General features: G+C 30.5%; 1 protein-coding gene across 1 annotated transcript in view; it reads right to left on the reverse strand.

The window, feature by feature from the left end:
* The window catches only part of LOC141452675 (neuropeptide F receptor-like), a 290,310-nt gene that overhangs the window by 65,457 nt on the left and 206,297 nt on the right, over nucleotides 1–18,556 (reverse strand). The gene's annotated exons all lie outside the window — the stretch shown is intronic.

Raw genomic sequence — 18,556 nt, forward strand, 5'->3', positions numbered from 1 at the left:
AATCGATAAAGCATCTATCAGGGATGAAATTCTGCGCTTCTCAATAGATTCGTGAAAAGGCCCATTGATCTTATAAGCGTCCAGCTGTATAATGGAAACGACGAACCATTAACTACAGCACCTAAGACTCATTTGGAGCAGCTCGACATTTTTAAAAACAAAATGGTACGAGTTATCTCAGGGAAGAACTGCAAGCCGTTGGCTGAAATAACTGCTATTATCCTTGATAATAAAACTTATAAGAGAATCCAAAAATAGTAATAGTTAAAATAAGATGGACTTTATTATCTGTTATACATGAAGGGCTACACATATAACACAATGGAGTAGTCGAGAGCAGAGCGATTCTAGCTGGAGAGGGTGTCTATTCTCTAGAATAGAATGGCTAGAATCTTTGGGATAAATAAATAAATATTGAAATCAATAAACTCCTTGGACTTAACTCCACCCTGACGATATACAACAAACTCTTACTGTATTACTAACTAATATGTACCTACGGAACAGAATTGTGAAGTTCCATAATATCTTCCAACACCAAACCTATATAATCCTTCCAATCCTTCGCCGAAGTGTAAATGCACCATCTTACAAATTCAGTTTTCTCCAAATTATAGTCCTGGGAATACCAAATATCATCTTCAGTGGTATGAAGGTAGACTAGAAGTTCACTCGAACAGCTAAAAGGTAGTTTACATCGATCTAGAGGGGCAATTGTCGTAACACAACCGTCGAATGTCGTCAACTTTAACAGACATATCCACGATTTCAACATAGATAGTAAAAAATTAGGTTTTTTTTACTAATAGATAAATAAGACTCTTAGTTTATATTTTCATTGAACGGTTTGCTTTCTTTTAGAAAAATATAAATACCTGTCTTAAATTTTAGAACTAAAAACCGTTGGCTGAAATATCTGCTGTCATCCTTGATAATAAAACTTATAAGAGAATCCAAAATCCAATTAGTGTTTTAAGTTTTGGTTTAATTATTTGATTAAAATAATAACTATATCCATTATTCAATAACTTCCTAAAAACCGAGAGTCCAAAGTAAGTAAAAACATGAAACATGACCTTAAAAGCGAAGTACACATGTGGATGTAACGTCTAAAATGTTGAACAGAATAGAATGTAACAGTGAAGTGGTTATTCTTGTCCATGACAGGATCTCCAACCCAAACAGCAGATGGCCTAGCTAGCTCTATGAAAGGGGACGGAAGGCTAGCCGAACCAGTATAATATAGTGAACTAAAGGCCGTCTTCTGTAGCCTAGATAAATGATAACGTTGGATTGTATAATCTCTGGAGCTTGGTTTGTATAATATTGTAGATCTCCTGTTTTCCATGACAGCTGTGACTCTGTTACAACAATCTTAACACTTGCTCTATTGTGAATATAGTTACAATTCGCTATTTATCTTTTGGCAAACAATTTGTGATATAGTTCAAAGTAGAAGAAAGGATAAACTAGTGTAGCAAAACCCTACTAGTATTCCCTTTCCCAAGACAGGACTAAATTTTTACAAGAATTTCAAATGTATTGCCTAAGTTATGACTTTTTCTTTTTTCTTTTTTGCTCTAGCTTATTGGATCTCGAGAATATAACTTCCACATGGATCATACTCCATTCACGTAGCACATCATAAAGCCGAATCAGCCAGTTACGTGGCCACACCCCAGTTTGAGCGATTCTATCAAATATTCCTAATTTTCAGAATGAATGGAAAATTAACTTATAATTGAAAATATGCAGTGCTGAGTCTTAGCAAGCAAGGTGTAACACATCCCAGATAGGATTCGGACTTTCATGCATCTTTAGAGGTATGTAGGTTAATCAATTTAGTTTAGAAATGAGTGAAGTACGATACTAGATCATGTTCTCAGTGGAGTTCAATATTTATATGATACACACTCAATGTGCAAGAGTTTACCAAACAAATAATACACAATTAGCCTAGATATTAGCAATAACAGTGATATTTTCTATTATTGTTTGATTCGCTGCAGAACCATTAGAGAGAGCAATAACAATCAGAAAGAAAACACAAATAAAAACAACGAACAAAAACAAAAAAAATCAAACATAAAGTTGTGAGAAAGAGAGACATACTAGAAATCGGCGAGTATTAGAAGGACGAAAAAACTATTGAAATATCGGACATGTGCTCTACTTTCCGACCTGTACTTGAGGTCCATTAGTTCTGTTACCAACTAAAGTGTGGTTGAAACCTTTTATCACTAAATGTTAGCACACTTAAAGTGGTTCAGTAAACCAATAAAAAAAATGGTATCAGAGAGAGAAAGATTTTGTGCAACGAGTGTTTAAATAAACAGTAATCAAATATAAAATTTGTTATCCTGGAAATCATGTCAAATAATAAAATTAAATAATTTTTAACGCACTTTGTTGACAATACGAGCTGATCGTAAGAGCTGATCTGAGACGCCCTAAAAAACGTAACCACCCAGCTCCTATTTGAGATTACTGGAAATTAAAATTTTTCTTCCTTTTAAAGTATAATCAGTTGATAACTAGATTTCATGTTGAAGCCATGTACCGAAAATGGGAAATTCTCTTTTCCTTCAGGAAACTTTCGATATTAGAATATTCCAATATATTGTCTTCTAGTATGGGGCGGAAAGGAGCTCACTGAAAGAGTTTAATCTACTTAAGAAAGCGGCGCTGTTACAGACGGTCTTGCGCTAAGGGAACAATGCTAGCCTAACTTAAAAAAGCTTCTAAACCTTTCAAGCCTCTCTTTGCTGAGCGGTTTGGAAAATGTGAGGAACTGAATAAGTACAATATATAATTTATTATTACAATACATAGTGTATTTTGAATACATACTGTACATGTCCTGTTATATAATATTTATGTATAAATTGTTGTTCATTCTTTTTGGTGACTGATTCATAGTTTCAATGGGATTGAAAAAATAACTGCCATTTCAGTCTAGTAAAGTTTATTTTGCCAAGCTTTCGACCTAGGTAATTTCAATAGAATCATTGTTAACAAACTGTAAATATGTTCCACAGCCCTGAAGTTGATCCAGTGCCTATGTTATGTCGATAGCATAGCTTTAAAACAAATAAAACATTTTTGACCGAAATTGGCAATAATATTTTTTCCCCATAGATAAATAATATGTACATTAAAATAGTGAATAGTTTTGAGTAACCCATTATCACAAAAATGAAGTTGGATAGATCAATATTAGGGAATTTACAGATAAAAAAGAAGGTGGCCAAGTATGTTGTCTTCATTGAATGGTAATCAACAGAAAATGTTCAAACATTATCCCACCTTTGAGTTCCAAATTCCTTTAAGATTAACTAAGAGCTTCCACTGTCATGATTACCACAGTTCCTTTTCTACTTATAGTTTTAGAGTTTTGATGTTTTAGATTAGATATTTGTGAGTTAGAATCTTGTGAATAGAAGTGTGTGTGTTTCGCAACAGATTTCATCATGCGTTATCTTTCATAACATTTTTATAGATTATTCTTATTTTTAATAAATAATTTAGGTATTGTTGAATAGTTTTCTTCTAGTTTCTTTTTTAGTTGCAGAACACAGATTCATTCGCATTTTGTAAATTTTGTATTAAAATATAATTTGACATTGTTTACAATTATTTTTTAAAACATGAATACTTAACAAGCATTGTTGATTTACTCGTAATCATTTGTCACTTTGAATTTGAATGAATATCCTCCGAAATAGTTGTATAACTTTGTTTCTTAACTTTCGTAGATAACATAAATGAATCAAAATCCGGACTATTCAGTTAAACATGTCATGTACTGACGTCAAATGTTTTGTGTTTAGAGTCATAACACATACTATTCAAATTAGGTAACGAAATACATAGAAACTTAATCCAATTAAACAACAAACTTTGCATAAGTAAATTAACAAAGATGAATTTAATAATTTATAATAAAGAAAAGGATCAGCTGATTAGTTAATGCAATAGACTCTCACTAGGAGTAAAAGTAACTGGTTAGCAAAGCGAAATAAGACAAGTCGCTTGTTCGGGTATCGTAGCTTCTTTTTGGATATCCCAGTGTAACAAATTCATTACTGGCAACCATAACACTTATCACTCAGATAAGCTTTAAGCATAAACCCAAAATCCAACGAAAACAGTGGAATAATAAACAATGTGAATTGTTTTCCTCATGAACGTAAAAAGAATAAATTAGTTTGTGAAAACAAAAAACTATTGCGAAGAGAGAGAGAAATGTCTTTATTCTTTCATTTATTTGAAAGTGCAACCAAACTAATTTTATTTAAAGTATATAAGGGAATTAGATTAGAATAAATTTATTTTTCAAAGAATTTGTGGCAGAGTATACATGTATAAACTAACTGCGAATAAAATAGATAACAAATTGGTGAATATATTGAAAATTGTACAAAGTTGAAGAGCTCTTTCAAAAAGGAAATCGTGCAAGAAATGACAACCAGTTCACAACAGTGCAAGTGTTACAGGGGATGGGAACACTTCAACAAAATAAAACTACAAGTACAGGAGAACTAGCCAATAATATCCAGCGTTTGAAGCTGCTCTTGCATATATGTATAATATTTTGTGTGCATGGAACGATTAACATTGTATTAACACTGAATGTTCTGAATTTATCTTAATCGATACCTTCCATCCGGTGTTACAACCCCTTTGATGCTCTTGTGTCAATCCGCTTTTTAAATTTTTCTCCAGGATGACAATCTGTCCTTTTTCTTTGGCGCATTCCTCTCCCTTTGTTAGGGAATCCATTTTTCAGGAGCATTCTGTACTTAGCCTAATGTTCTACTCGGCTAACCAATACTACCTTCATCTTCTTGATTCTGTTCCTGATAGGTTCTTAATCATTGAATAATTCCCTCGTTCCAAAAACTATTGCTTGTAATTCTGCAACATTAAGTGTTCTCTCTTAAGTAGAGATTCGTTTTTATTAACGTTTTATAAAGCTTTATATTTTGTTTATTTAGAAAAAAAAAAGAAATCACGTAAACGTGGAAGTGAAACGAACAAGCCTGCAATAGGCAATATAAACTGCCTTAATACATTTCTTAAACAGCGTTAACCTAATTCAAAAACATTTCATCTATTTGAAATGCAGGAGCTAAATCAAACGCAAATACAACTCATTACTTAGCAGACTATTATTATTGCCTGATTAGAGTAGAAATTATAAGCATTCATCTCATGAAAAGCTTGTTAAATTAATTTATATTCATGTGTAATGGAATTTTAACATTAAAGAAGGAACTTCAGGAGGAGTGAGGAATATGAATATTTCCATCATTCCAATACAAAGATAAGAAAAACAGGAAAGATAACTGATAATAATCAGAGTAACCGAACAACCAATAACAATTTTAAGGCCAAAATCTTATTGCCGCGCCAAGGGGGTCTAAGGTAGCACGTAAACAAAATACCTATTTTGAAGGATCTTGATTTTCCTTTCTTTTTGGAATCTATGAATGCACTTACAAAAAAAAAAAAAAAAATGTCATACCCCAAAAACTAATTTATTAGCTGGAAATAAAACTTTTGGTTATCTCGACAAATTAATGATACAAAAGAGATGTATATACATATATATAAGAAATGCCATAAATCAGGTGCAATCTCGAAGTATCAACCGCCCTAAAGAAAGTAGAGAAGTATAGGCTAAAGGTGGTTCTAAAAATGGAATCATGTCACTCTTCCAATTACTTTACTGCTAGAGTTGGGAGCAGCACAATACCGAGTAATGGAAGTTTGAGATTGAAATGGCTAGACAAGAAAACAATCAAATTTGCTTGTTCTCTAAGAATCATGAAAGGCCAGATTTGAAACGTAAAAGAAAGCAAAGCCATAAATTCTATTTATGAGTTTAACAATCAAAATTTGATTATTTATTTAATAATTAAGTTGGTCTTTTGAAACCCTATTGAACGGTATATAATAGCTTTTAACATTGATTGATAGATCCCAAGTTAGTGATCTGTCAGTGTCTAAGGTATTGGCTAGTTGTTGTGGAAACTTTTGAAACTACTTAATGAAGTGAGTGATTGTAAATCAGACGAAAAATGGAGACAATCAATATCTTGATTCTATCAGACAACGCTTTAATTGCTTAATGGATAGATGCATCAAATGAGTAGAACCTTAAAAGGGATACTTTCCATTCATTAACTTAGAGCTTTCAATCTCATTTAATTATTCAACCACAACAAACACTGCTGCATTGTCCAACTACCACAAGCTGAAGTTGACTGTCAACGGTTGAATTAGCTTTAAAGTAAAATTTAGTATCTCTCTTTAGAATTAAAAAAAATATAAGCTTGTCGTGAAAGGAAAACAGATGTTCTTATATCCCTATCCGGTGTTCTAACTTTCCCAATAATTCTTGCACAAAATGGTTGTTTGAAATATTATTTTTTAAATTCACTAGTGTATACCTATAACTTGAAAATTTATAGAGACTGAGACAATAGTGGCGTGCAAAAAGGTAGTAGAACTTCCTTTATCTCGAATATTTCCAGGAGTTCCCAGAGACGCCAAGCTTACTGTGTATGGAGCCTCTAAAATAACAGTCTTATCTACATTATACTTTGTTTAACCTACAAACTGCAGGTTTCTCAATTTATACAAAAAAAAAAAAAAAAACATTCAATCCACAAATCTGGTTAGAAATATTTTTCAAATTATTAAAAGGAATTAATATGAATAACTATTATGGCTGATTTTTGTTTTTAATGAAAAACTGAATGAGATTTTTGTTTTAAATATCCAGCAAAAACTGAGAACTTCTCAGCAAGATTGGGTATTTTTATTAGAAAGACTTATAGAAGATGTAATCCGATAAGTGGGTGATTGGCCACGTCCCAGAATCACCATTATCTGAACAGAATCAGTTATCATTTCCAACATCAAGAGACGCAAGAGGTTTGTAAATATTTGTATTTCGATAAAACAGATGTGTTTACTTCTAACATTCTACGCAATAACCATTCTTATAATTATTAATGGTTTTTGTTAGTTGCTTATTTATATAACACCATCGAGTCTCTTAAATTTGTTATTATTTTATGTATTAGACACACTTTTAAAGTTAAAATTCAATTAATACAATATTATTTTATATGTGTAATAAAACTATACTGTAAAAAACTAATTTAAGAATTGTGCGACCAACTGCATCGTACTAAAAGTAAATTAGCAGTGTTATCCTATTCAGCAATTAATTTTTATTTAGAAAGCATTGACTTTTTCCTCCTAATTTATGTAATTAAAGAAAATTGTATTTACTGGTCATTTAATTAATAACAAAAATTAAATGGACTCAAATGAATTATTTAAATGATGTATTAACAAAGAATTTGTACTCCATCTTTCACAATTGCCTAGTGAAATTGATGCACAATGTGCAGTATCGTGAAAGGTGCTGCAAGTTCCTAAGAGCTTCCACAGCTAAGCAATACCTATATATTAAACTGAATAATTCAGTACTGCTTGGTGAATTAAAGACTAAGAAAAAAAGAAGTTTCTTGAATGTTTTTAAAAGAATTTTGAAATGGTTTTATGGTAACATGGGTCTGTCTTATGACGTGGATTGCAGCAATAAGAGGAAAGTGGGTTATTTAAGGAGTGTTCAAAGGGAGAAGTTATGTCTGACAATATTTGAAGAAAAAAGAACTAACCAAATAAAAGTAAGCTGTATTAACGAACTGTATATTAATACTTACAATACACTTTAAATATCTTTAATTGCTTCATTTAGTTTTTACTTGTCCACCAGGAGCGTCTCGTGTCAATTTCGTGGATTTAATTTTAGATGATATTGTTGGGAATAAATATTAATATGATTTAAAAATTTTTACCGTTAAGTTTGCTCCAGATAAAGAGTTTCGGAAAAAATTTTAGGATTTAGTTTAAATTTAGGTTTACAAATTTAAAATTCTGTGAGACTTTAGAGGGCTCTCCAATATTTTTATTGTTGCTAAATACAATTAAACTTTAGTCATAAAAATAGGTGAATTAGAATTTTAAACAAACCAGTATTTCGATGTGAATGTTTTTTTTTAAACCTAAACTTTTTTTTTTATATAACATTTATTTTAAAAGCTTTGTAAAGAATGAAGCTAAAAAGTTGTGTTTAACCCCGTTGCTCTGTAGGGATTTACAACAAAGTTTTATCTTTCGATTCAGTATGACCCGAAAAAATATTTGTTGATTTGTTTAAAAAAGAAAATGAAATTAAAAAAATATTCTTATTTATGAAAATCAATAGTTTTAAGTCTTTGAAAGGATTATCTTACATTTTGTAATTTTAATTAAATTAAATTAAAAAAATAATTATTAAACATCAATGTGAAAGCCAATGCAATAGCCAACACTTTTTAAGAGGAAATTAAATTTTCTACCTTAATCAGCTGAGTCAACCTTTGTTAAAGGATGAAAATCCGAAACCTGTTAGACAAAGAGAAAAAACGTGCTACTAGGAGTCAAAATGTGTTACCTTTATCAAGCTCTTCATTCGATATCGGAAAATCTTGTTCTTAAGTGTTCATCCATATTGACATTTTCGTCTGATAATATCAATTAAAAGAATCTCTACCCACTTTTACCAATTCTTCTTTTCAGTGTACTCTTGTTCTCAATCCGAATCATGCTGAATTTCGGGCAGCATCCAACTAAACTAATATTTTTTGGTCCACTCTCATGCCTCGTTTAAAGAACCATTCACAGTTATTGATGACCTAATATCCTACTTCGGTAGCAAATATAAAATATAAATTAAAAAAACATCACGAGTACATTAAACAATTATTAATTATTTGAGTCACCAAGTGTAGTGCGAGATGGTAACCTAATGAAGTTTGAACTACACTAAAATGATCTACTTCTGAGGAGGTTGGTGGTCCGAAACCGGTTGGGGACAGAACGAAGATACGACTGATAAACTCAAATATATCATTTTTTTTATTATTTCTAAATCTATTTTCATTATTTTCAATTAATCTTAGTGAAGATGGTAGTACCTGTGAGGCAATCAAATTTTGGTAGGCTGAATTGCTTGTGGTAAGCTGAATGCTAAATTAATTTAGAACGTTTAATTTTGAATTGTCCTTTAGATATTTTAGAATAAAATTGTAGGTTGGTTGACGGATACTTTAATTAAAAAAGTGCATGTCTAAGTTTACTCCAGCTTTAAAGGAAGAAAGATGTACTTAGTACTTTTCACTTAAAAGTACTTTGTATGGCCATTCATTATTTTACATTTTATCATTTAAATTTATTTAGGTTAAAGACTATGTGAAGAGCGTACTTGATAATATTAATTTTTGTTGACAATAAAAATTAAAAGCAAATCTAAAGACCTCCATCTAATGCTGGTAATTTTGTAGTGCTTTTATAATTTCAATTTTGTTAAAATAGCATTTCAACAATTTCTTTCACTCTATATATCAGGCTCTTTCTCACCAGAAGGTTGAGAACTTCACTTTACAAGATGTCTTGAATTCTGCTCTGTGCATCTCGAATGCCGCGCATACGGGCGGCTAAATCATTGGCGACGTTGATCGCAATCAAATCAAATTATATCGAATAATCAACTTACAAAAAATCTATCTCATCTACTTGGGACGCAGATTTAAAGTGAAATAATTTCATTAATATCAAATAGAACATTAAATATAATGGCACAAAGATCAAAATATTCTGTAGTAATTTTATTGAAACCGCGATACACATGTAGTAAAAATTACTACACCCTCTTGTTCAAGGCATTTCTAGTTTGTTTTTTTTTGTGCAGTAATCGATACTATAAGGAAAAGATTTAGTGGACTCAACCTGCAATTATTTAATAAATAAAAATTTAATTTAAACAATTTGAGAGGCAACAATATCTTGTACAAATCTGTGGAAAAGCAAAAGAGGCTCTAAAAATAATAATCATAAAAAATTAATGTGAAACATAATAATAAATAAGTAAAGAAATTTAAATCTTCAAGCGTTTTATATGCCTTTTTCCGTCTATACAGTAATGTTTTTGATAATTAGAAACAGTATCTATTTCTTCCTCTAAACGACCCACGATGGAATAATAAAACCAACAAAATATTTACGTTGAAGCTATTAGCCGAGGAAGTCGAATAATTTTCCTATTTGAACACAAATAAGTTAAGTTTATGACTATAGTCAAATTAAATAAAGAGATAGAAATACTATAAATGTACACAAATTCTAACAGAGAAGAGAAAACCTCATTTTTATTTTTTATTTTGTTGTAATATTTATCCTGTTATATAATCGAATAAAAAGTGCTGTCTTAATTTTCTCTAATCTAAGGAAAATTCATTTCTTATTTATTTATTTTGTGGATTAATATTGTTCAATAAACGGAAACCAAATAAATATCAATGTAATATAAAAGAAGGGATTTTTACTTGAAAATGAATTTTATAATTAATTTAAAGAGTTTGTTCTTAGAGAAAGTGAGATTTAAAAACCAAAGTTTAATTTATTGTTATCATTAAATAATTGTTATTAACAACATACTAGTTAGTAAATGAGTAAATAAAGCAAGAAATAAGTCTTTCGGAGATTGTTAATTCTGGAAGATATTTATATTTGTTGAAAGTTGCACAATATTGGCAATATTACTAAGGATGGAGCAGATTTATTGGACAAGTTGCCACCTACCACAGCCATTGGAACCTTTTGAAAATTTCTTAAAAGCAAACACTTTATAAACTAAGACAAAAGCTGAAGATTTCGTAGTTAAATTAAGTAAGACTTTTGAATAGTAAATTGAAGTGGAAACTGCTCTCAGTTTCATCGAATGGGATGCCTCAGAGAACTAGGAACTTCTCATTAATCATTATCAAACCCTTTACCTAGGCCCCTGGCTTCCACTCAATCACATGCTTCTACCAGTAACATACACTACTACAAAAGACTCTGGTTTTCAACTGTAATTGTAAATAGAAACCACAGAATTTACAGCTGTACACAGGTAGCTACATTTGTAAAAATCTGCTCACTAATTAAGACCTAGAATTTTTCCAAATTGATTTTCGTCTTTTGGAAAGACAAAATGGATTTTAAAACTATTTGAAAGTCATACGAAATTCCACACAAAATTTATTAAACACTCTTTAGCTAACAATAACTTATTTCGATTAACAGCGCAATGAGGGAACTTTATTATTTAATTATTTATCGTTTTTGTGATCTTGTTTGAACATTAACCATTATTGTTAATTAGGGCTGAAAAAAACCAACATATTGGTATGCACAGCTTCTGTCTCAATTTACCAATATATTAGTGGATAAAAACCAGCCCTATCTTTTCTAATATCCAATTTGAGGATTAGCGCAGCCTCTTTCACTTGTTTCCTCTCTAAGACTGCCAAGAGGTGACAGTGACTCTCTTCCACTACTTTCTTCTTCGTGGCTCCCATGAGGTAAGGATATCTTGAGCGCAATGTGGGAACACGAGAATTAGGTCATCGGAAATGATGTGTAATAATTTTCAATTGATATTATTATAAATAAGTAATCAGATTTTAGAAACAGAAATCCAAACCGTTTTCTAAATAATGTACAAATAGAAGTTTTATTCTGTTATTAACTGCACTATCACTAAGTAAATAAGGATTTTAACCTAAAACATTGACCAGTTATATTAAAAAAATCATTTTTAATTGATACACCTCTCAGGACTGGAAATTCTAGATTTGGTGTCTTCGTAGTATAAAGAATATTTCTTCAAGTCCACTTTCAGTTCCTGACTCTTTCTTTTAGATGACAAGTACTTCAACTCTTCCAATAGGGGGATCCTCCTTCTACCTACCAGCCCATCTTAGACATCAGTTTGACGCTGTCACACTTTCCTTCAACTAACTTTAGTCGGCTTTCCACCACTATTATTAATGGTTGTCTTGGAAAATGTGAAGTGGAAAACATTAATCAAATTTTAACTGCTTATAATTCCAATTTACTTATACAATAAGTTATTTTGGACTTTTACTGGAACGCCTCTTTGATTTAAATACATAAATTGATTATATTTCTGGTGTTTTTAAGCGGGTAGTAATCTCAGTTCATTTTCATTTTAATTAAATAATTGAATGTCAATGGCTTCTTAGTCCACTGGTTGAACATGTCACAGCCTTAATAAAAGAAAAAAACATTTTTATTTGCCAGATTTTGGGAAAATGGATAGCTACTCATTAAATAAAGATGAAAAATTTATAAATTCTTTTGCTTAATATAATCAAATTCAGTGTTGTACATTTAGGATGGGAGCCGTATATCTTAAAATCACATCGTGATTCTAAATTACACACGAATAAATTCTGAATATCAAAAATACGATAATCCATTTTAATTTGTGTTTTTAGTGATTTTGGGAACCAGTGAATAACGAATTATGTTTGTTAGAATTTCTAATAGCAATTTCGAATTATTTAAACTAAACCAGAAAATTCTGTTTATAAATGAAGAGTTTAGAAATGTATTGTATTACATCTAGTGAATTGGTTATCAGATATTTGGTGCTGAAGGAGATTGATGATAAACAAGTCCTCCCATACTAGAAGTTGCTTTTCACTTGCTAGGTTAGATTGACGACTAATGGAGGCAGTTTTGGTTTAGTGAGAATTTCACAGATGGTGTAGAATATTGTGGGAGGCCTCACGATGAAGAAGGCCGTCTATTATCTTATTTAGAAGAGAAACAGCTATTCAGAAATCAAATGCAGCTATTCTCAAACTGGTACAGAAGCTTTCCACAGATATCCAGCATTAATTAATGAAACATTATTGAGTATAACTCAAAATGTAAGGTAAAATCAATAGCGTTTTGTGATTATATTATTTTGGGGGACGAGCTTCAAACCGTTGCAACTTTCTTCTAAGGGTACCCATTTTCGGAAACTTATTTTTGGAAATAGCGTCTTCACTTTTAAGAGAAACTTCATAATTGGATGATTAGCTTGATGAACTTCGATTAAAAAATAAAAAATTAAATGAACTTACTACCAGAAAAACAAAACAGAACTTGGTAATATTTTTCAAGTAAAATAAACGCCCAAGTAAAATAAATGTTTATAAAATAAACATTAAAAGTTCATAAAATAAATAAATATCCACATAATATTAGAGCAATTCTTGAGATTGCTTTAAAAAAGAACCTTTCTACTAATTCACAAAGTCACGCCCTGAGGAAGACACCGGCGTACAGACAGAGTTGTTTTCTTATTTTGGCCGAATCCTCGCTCGTTCCTTCCTAGGAAGGAATATACTAGGTTTCATTGACCGAAACAGTGGAAATCTGTTCAAAGTTGCAGACAATTTCGTATTTTTCCAATGGTTTTTACTTGTATTTTGGTAAATTAGAGCGACCTGAGATGTACTACTTATCCCTGACTGTAGTTCTAAGTGTCATTTGAAAGAAGCAGTGGAAATCTATTCAATGTAGCAGACAATTTCGTATTTTTCCAATGGTTTTTACTTGTATTTTGGTAAATTAGAGCGACCTGAGATGTAGTACTTATCCCTGGCTGTAGTTCTAGGTGTCTTGAAAGAAGCAGTGGAAATCCATTCAATGTAGCAGACAATTCCGTATTTTTTTGGATATATGTTTAAGTATATCTATTATAGTGTATTTAAACTATATTACAGAATATATTTTATTTAAAGAAAAGAACAAATGTATACAATCCTCTTTGCATTTAATCTTTATTACTGATTCTATCTGGAAACTACTACCACTTTAATACGCTCACTTATAGTTTAATTAATCTTGATTCTTGCTAAATATTATTCTAAGTTTATTGAAAATATTTAATAAAATGTTAATACTGTTCTTTTATTTATTTTAAAAGCATAAGACTTGTTAGATCTGAAAAATACAGCCTTTAAATTTTCGATCCAGCCAACAATTCTTATTGCACCTTTACGTGACCAGCACAATTTATGTGCCGTGAAACTATATAACAAATCTTTATTGCACAAGGTACTTTAAAAGATTTTTTACAATAACCCAATAAATATTTATGTAACTTTCTTTAGCAGTATTTTGTTTTGCTATAGTTTTTATTAATGTATAAATTTAGTAAAGATATCAATAAATACCGAAATTTGAACAAGCAAGAATCAAATAAATTTATATTTTGATAATACTTGTATAATGTGTTAATGAGTGAAATAATGAGAATTATCAACTGAATGAACTATTATATTTTATCCGCCTTGAAATCTGAATTAAGAGTGTCTAATATGTGTTACATAATTTTAATTCAATTATTACAAGTTTTAACAGTAAAAACAATTATAATAATTGATTTTCTGTATTTACAATAGGTTTAGGAAAATATTGCTTGAAAACTGATAACATTCTCTGGTCAAGTAATCACGTTCTGTTAAATAGGTACTGAAAAAAGAAATCCTAGCTTATTTTGTAATATCATTGCCAATTTCTATTCAGCTATGCAAAATGTGTATTTCTACAATGATAAATAGTAATACAAATCAGGGATATCAACTTCGAGCTGATCCCTTATCGCAATTTCAAGAAATAGACCAAAAAACTGATAATTTATATAAAATCGCATTAAATTTTAAATGAAAAAAGTAAAATTTTTTCATTTTGTCAACTTATTTATTACATTGATTGTAGTTATTACTTCGCAATGGCCTACAAATAACTATTGTTAACTTGTTTTAATGTAACCCCAGAATTTATTGAGTTCTGTTAAACAACTTGGATTGTAGATGATTTGATGAATGCTAATTGGTGTAAATGGATAATCAGGGACGTTGGCATCAGTAAAAGCAACTACAGGATATCTACAGAAAAATAAAAATTCTAACCCTCCTGAATAAGGATTCAAGCGTTATGCCAGTTCTTGGTTCGTTGCTAAAACATATATGTTATACATATTTAACAAGCCCTTAATTGTTTAAGGTTTAGGGCCTTGAGCACAATGATTAGTTAATATGCAAATTTTGTTGCAAGTGTTAAGCTAATGTCCTGTTTAGGGAAAATCAAAATACACTGCATAATACTAATTTGTTTGCCAAATTTTTGTAAGAAATCCATTGTGCAAATCTCTCGAGGAAACTGGCCCTAAACGGGAAGTTGCAGTAAAATTGATTTGAAAAAGCCTAAAAGGAAGAAGAAAATTCATTTCAAATGTTTTAAATGTAACTTTTTAATAAAATTTATTTTTTTATAAATAAACAACTTTTTATATTTATTAGTTTGTTTCTTAAAATGGAAGGTACGTTTATGACTAACATTAATAAAATATAGTAATAATAGAAGAAGATTTAAGAAACACTAGTTTAAAAAGTTCAGGAAAGAATTATAACTAAACAGAAAAAAAGATTAACTGGAAAAGATGTAATTGCAAAGGAAAGTCAAACCTATGTATAATATAAGATGTTAGGGTAGAAGTTTTGCAAAGTTTGAGAGAATTACAAATGAACTTAATTCTTTGATGTTAGCGAGCAAAGTCTTAGTTCTTTGATGGAACAAATGTTCCAAGTTGTTCAAGGTTTAATTAAAGGTGTTCAACTATAAGTGTTCTGCACTCGTCAATTGATTATTTAATTATTAACACTATTTCCACCAAAGGTGCCAATAGACATCTTTTAAAACTTTACTTTAAAAATACTTATTTAGTTCAACAATTTTATCTAAACTGATATTTTGTCTTTTTCAAAAATTAATGTAATTGTATTTTTTTGCTATCTTTTACCACTTTTCTTTAGAATGTGTAAATGCTTATGGCATACATGCCATACTACTTATAAGTAGTAGTACTGAGTTAAAATTACCCTGAATGTAACCAAATAGGTCCATGTTCCGTACATTGTCGTAGTTAATTTTGCAGAAAAGAGCAGTTTACTTTATGTAAGCTGCATTATTTACCTACTTTATTCCATAATTCTCTACAAGTTTACAATAACAATTTAGTGCCTTGCGGTGAATTTTATTGTTATAGAATTTAGAACAGCGCGCATTCCTGGAACTTTCTTAGCTCCTAACAAATTTTCTTTGAATTCCTTTTACAATAATTTTAGGAACATATCTTACACATAGTGATTTAAACATTCTGGTAAAATAGCATTCAAGCTTTACATGACTAGCGTTATGCTGAGTAAGCAAAGTGAAACTAGTGGCATGAATTTTAAGTATTATGAGGAAAGGTTTTATTTTTTACCCCCGTAATCGGCCAAGTTTTATGAAGTAATAAAATTCAAATAAAATGGATTTGCAGATACATAATATTGTCTGTAATTTAAGGACAAAAAAATCATAACCATGGCGTTGTTATAATGTAAAGTATTTTAAAATATCCGAATATTATTATGGATTTGGTTGAGATTCTTTTGACCTATGTATGCCGGAAGTTGTTGTAAAATTTGTAATATTTCTTGCGTTTCTTGAGAAATGTTAGGTGGACTCAGCCATGTCGAAACCATTGTCCAGAATATTTCTTATCGTCGTCATACACGATCTACTTTTCATCCTAAGCACGATTCGAGCTAAACATGTTCTTTTTTCTAAAGTTCTGAGTGCACTGAGTGGAATCATTAGTAATAGTCTTCTGGAACAGTAGCGAGGAATCAAAAATGAGGCAGCGATCCTAGGAAGTAAGTCCTATGAATCAAAGAGAAGAATCTATGATGGATAGTCACATTATGAGAGCAAAAACTCTTACGACTATAAAGTTTACAGTAACAAAGAGGCATGTCAATGAAAACAAGACAGACAATGTGATGGCCAATAGGAGATTGCCAGAATAATGGGAATTACTGAAGACTACCTTTAACGATAAAATAAGTCATATGTTTTATCTAGGCAAAGTGAGGATATACTCGTTAAACTTAATAAACTATATTTTAATTTCGAGGAAAACTTAATATCACCTTCTTACTTCACTTTCTAGCCGATGAATACATTAATTAAACTGTTAGTATTTGTTTTATTTGACTGAATTAATCATTTTCCTAAGTTTACTCGATTAAAATTTTAAAAATAAAGAAAGGAAATTATTTTCCTTCTTTCTAATCAAGCTCCCTCTAGCAGCCATTTTCTCATTAGAATAATAAAAGTAAGGAGAGAAAAAAAAGAAGTTGACTTAGTTGAAATGAACAGTGTACATGACATTCTAACCGCAAGCTTAATGAAGAACGCTTCGCAGTTAGCACGAACTTTCCATCACTTAATTCTTTTATTTCATTCTGCTGATTAATTATTTCCGCTTCCGCTTTGGATTTTTTTTAGTTTAACTCTTAAAAAAAAAAAGTTTAACTAATTTCTTTATCGCTAACATAATCCAACTAGATAACTCACTATTCGAAGTAAATTAAAGAAGTCCCTCGAAATTATTCTTTTGGGAGAAAAGTCTTTTTATTGAAGCTTTCTTCCAGTATAAAAGAAAATTTTTATTTTATTCTTTGGTTTTGGGCTGCAGAGGTTAAAATACTTTCTTTTTACGAAAACCCATTTTTATAAATAGCCAAAAGTAAAAAACAAATCTGCTGGTGTTATGAAATATGGACATTATAGCCAGAAACGTTATGCCAAATCATCGAATATGGACTATATGTCCTAATTAAGATAACAGAGACAATTACTTAATGAGATCTTTCATGAATTTACGGTAGCCGAGATTAAGAGAAAGATTCCTGGAGGTGCAGAGCAGTCAGAACGTCGTGAATAGATCAGGAATCAAATTGGCAAATGCTGGAAAATCATCTAGTAAGAGGATATAGTACTGTACTTTTTATTGATCTGATATGAAACCTGAACGATAAATGAAAAGCAGCGGGAAGAAATGGACTTATGCAGGCGAGTGGTGAGAAACGTCATGGTTATGACCAGTGACGTTGCCACACTTGACGCGAGCTCTGAAAATAGTAATACTCTAAAATAGGAATTCGAAAAGTAAAACTAGTCTTTACATTTCATAAAAAAGAATGAGACCCTCTCTTTTCCAATCAAAATAAAAATAGGCTGAATGAAGAGCATTTAATTCGGTGGATAAAAGGATCTTGATGACTTCGTAAGAGAAATGTAAAGAACTCTCATTAAATAGTAGTTTAGTCGAGGGAAACGTTCATCATTATAAAATTTTATTTTATAGCTCTTCAAGAAATATTTCAATCTCTCTCTTTCCGAAGTTTCAAGAAAAAGTGATTAATTCAATAGCCAAAAATCTCCACATATTTAAAATTTCTTTTATCCTGTTACGCTGAAGAAAGCCGAACCACTGAGTTAGGTCGATGACCACAAAATAAAAAATGTTAACACGGAAAAGTTCTCTGATATAAATGCGAAGGTATTTCCAATTATTCTTCTGCATGATTCTTTTTTAATGAAAGTGTTTAATTGGGAAGTAATATGCTGGATAATAGGGAAATGAAGAAAATCATAATGAAGATGGAGCATCATTAGATTTGATTTAATTTACATCAATTCCCATGCAAAAAAGGAGAGGTAATTAATAAAATGAATCCATCTTTAAATAATGTTATTAAAA

This window comes from Rhodnius prolixus, unplaced genomic scaffold, assembly GCF_049639745.1.
Source record: "Rhodnius prolixus isolate KJV_2025 unplaced genomic scaffold, Rpr scaffold_3, whole genome shotgun sequence".
Taxonomy (NCBI): domain Eukaryota; kingdom Metazoa; phylum Arthropoda; class Insecta; order Hemiptera; family Reduviidae; genus Rhodnius; species Rhodnius prolixus.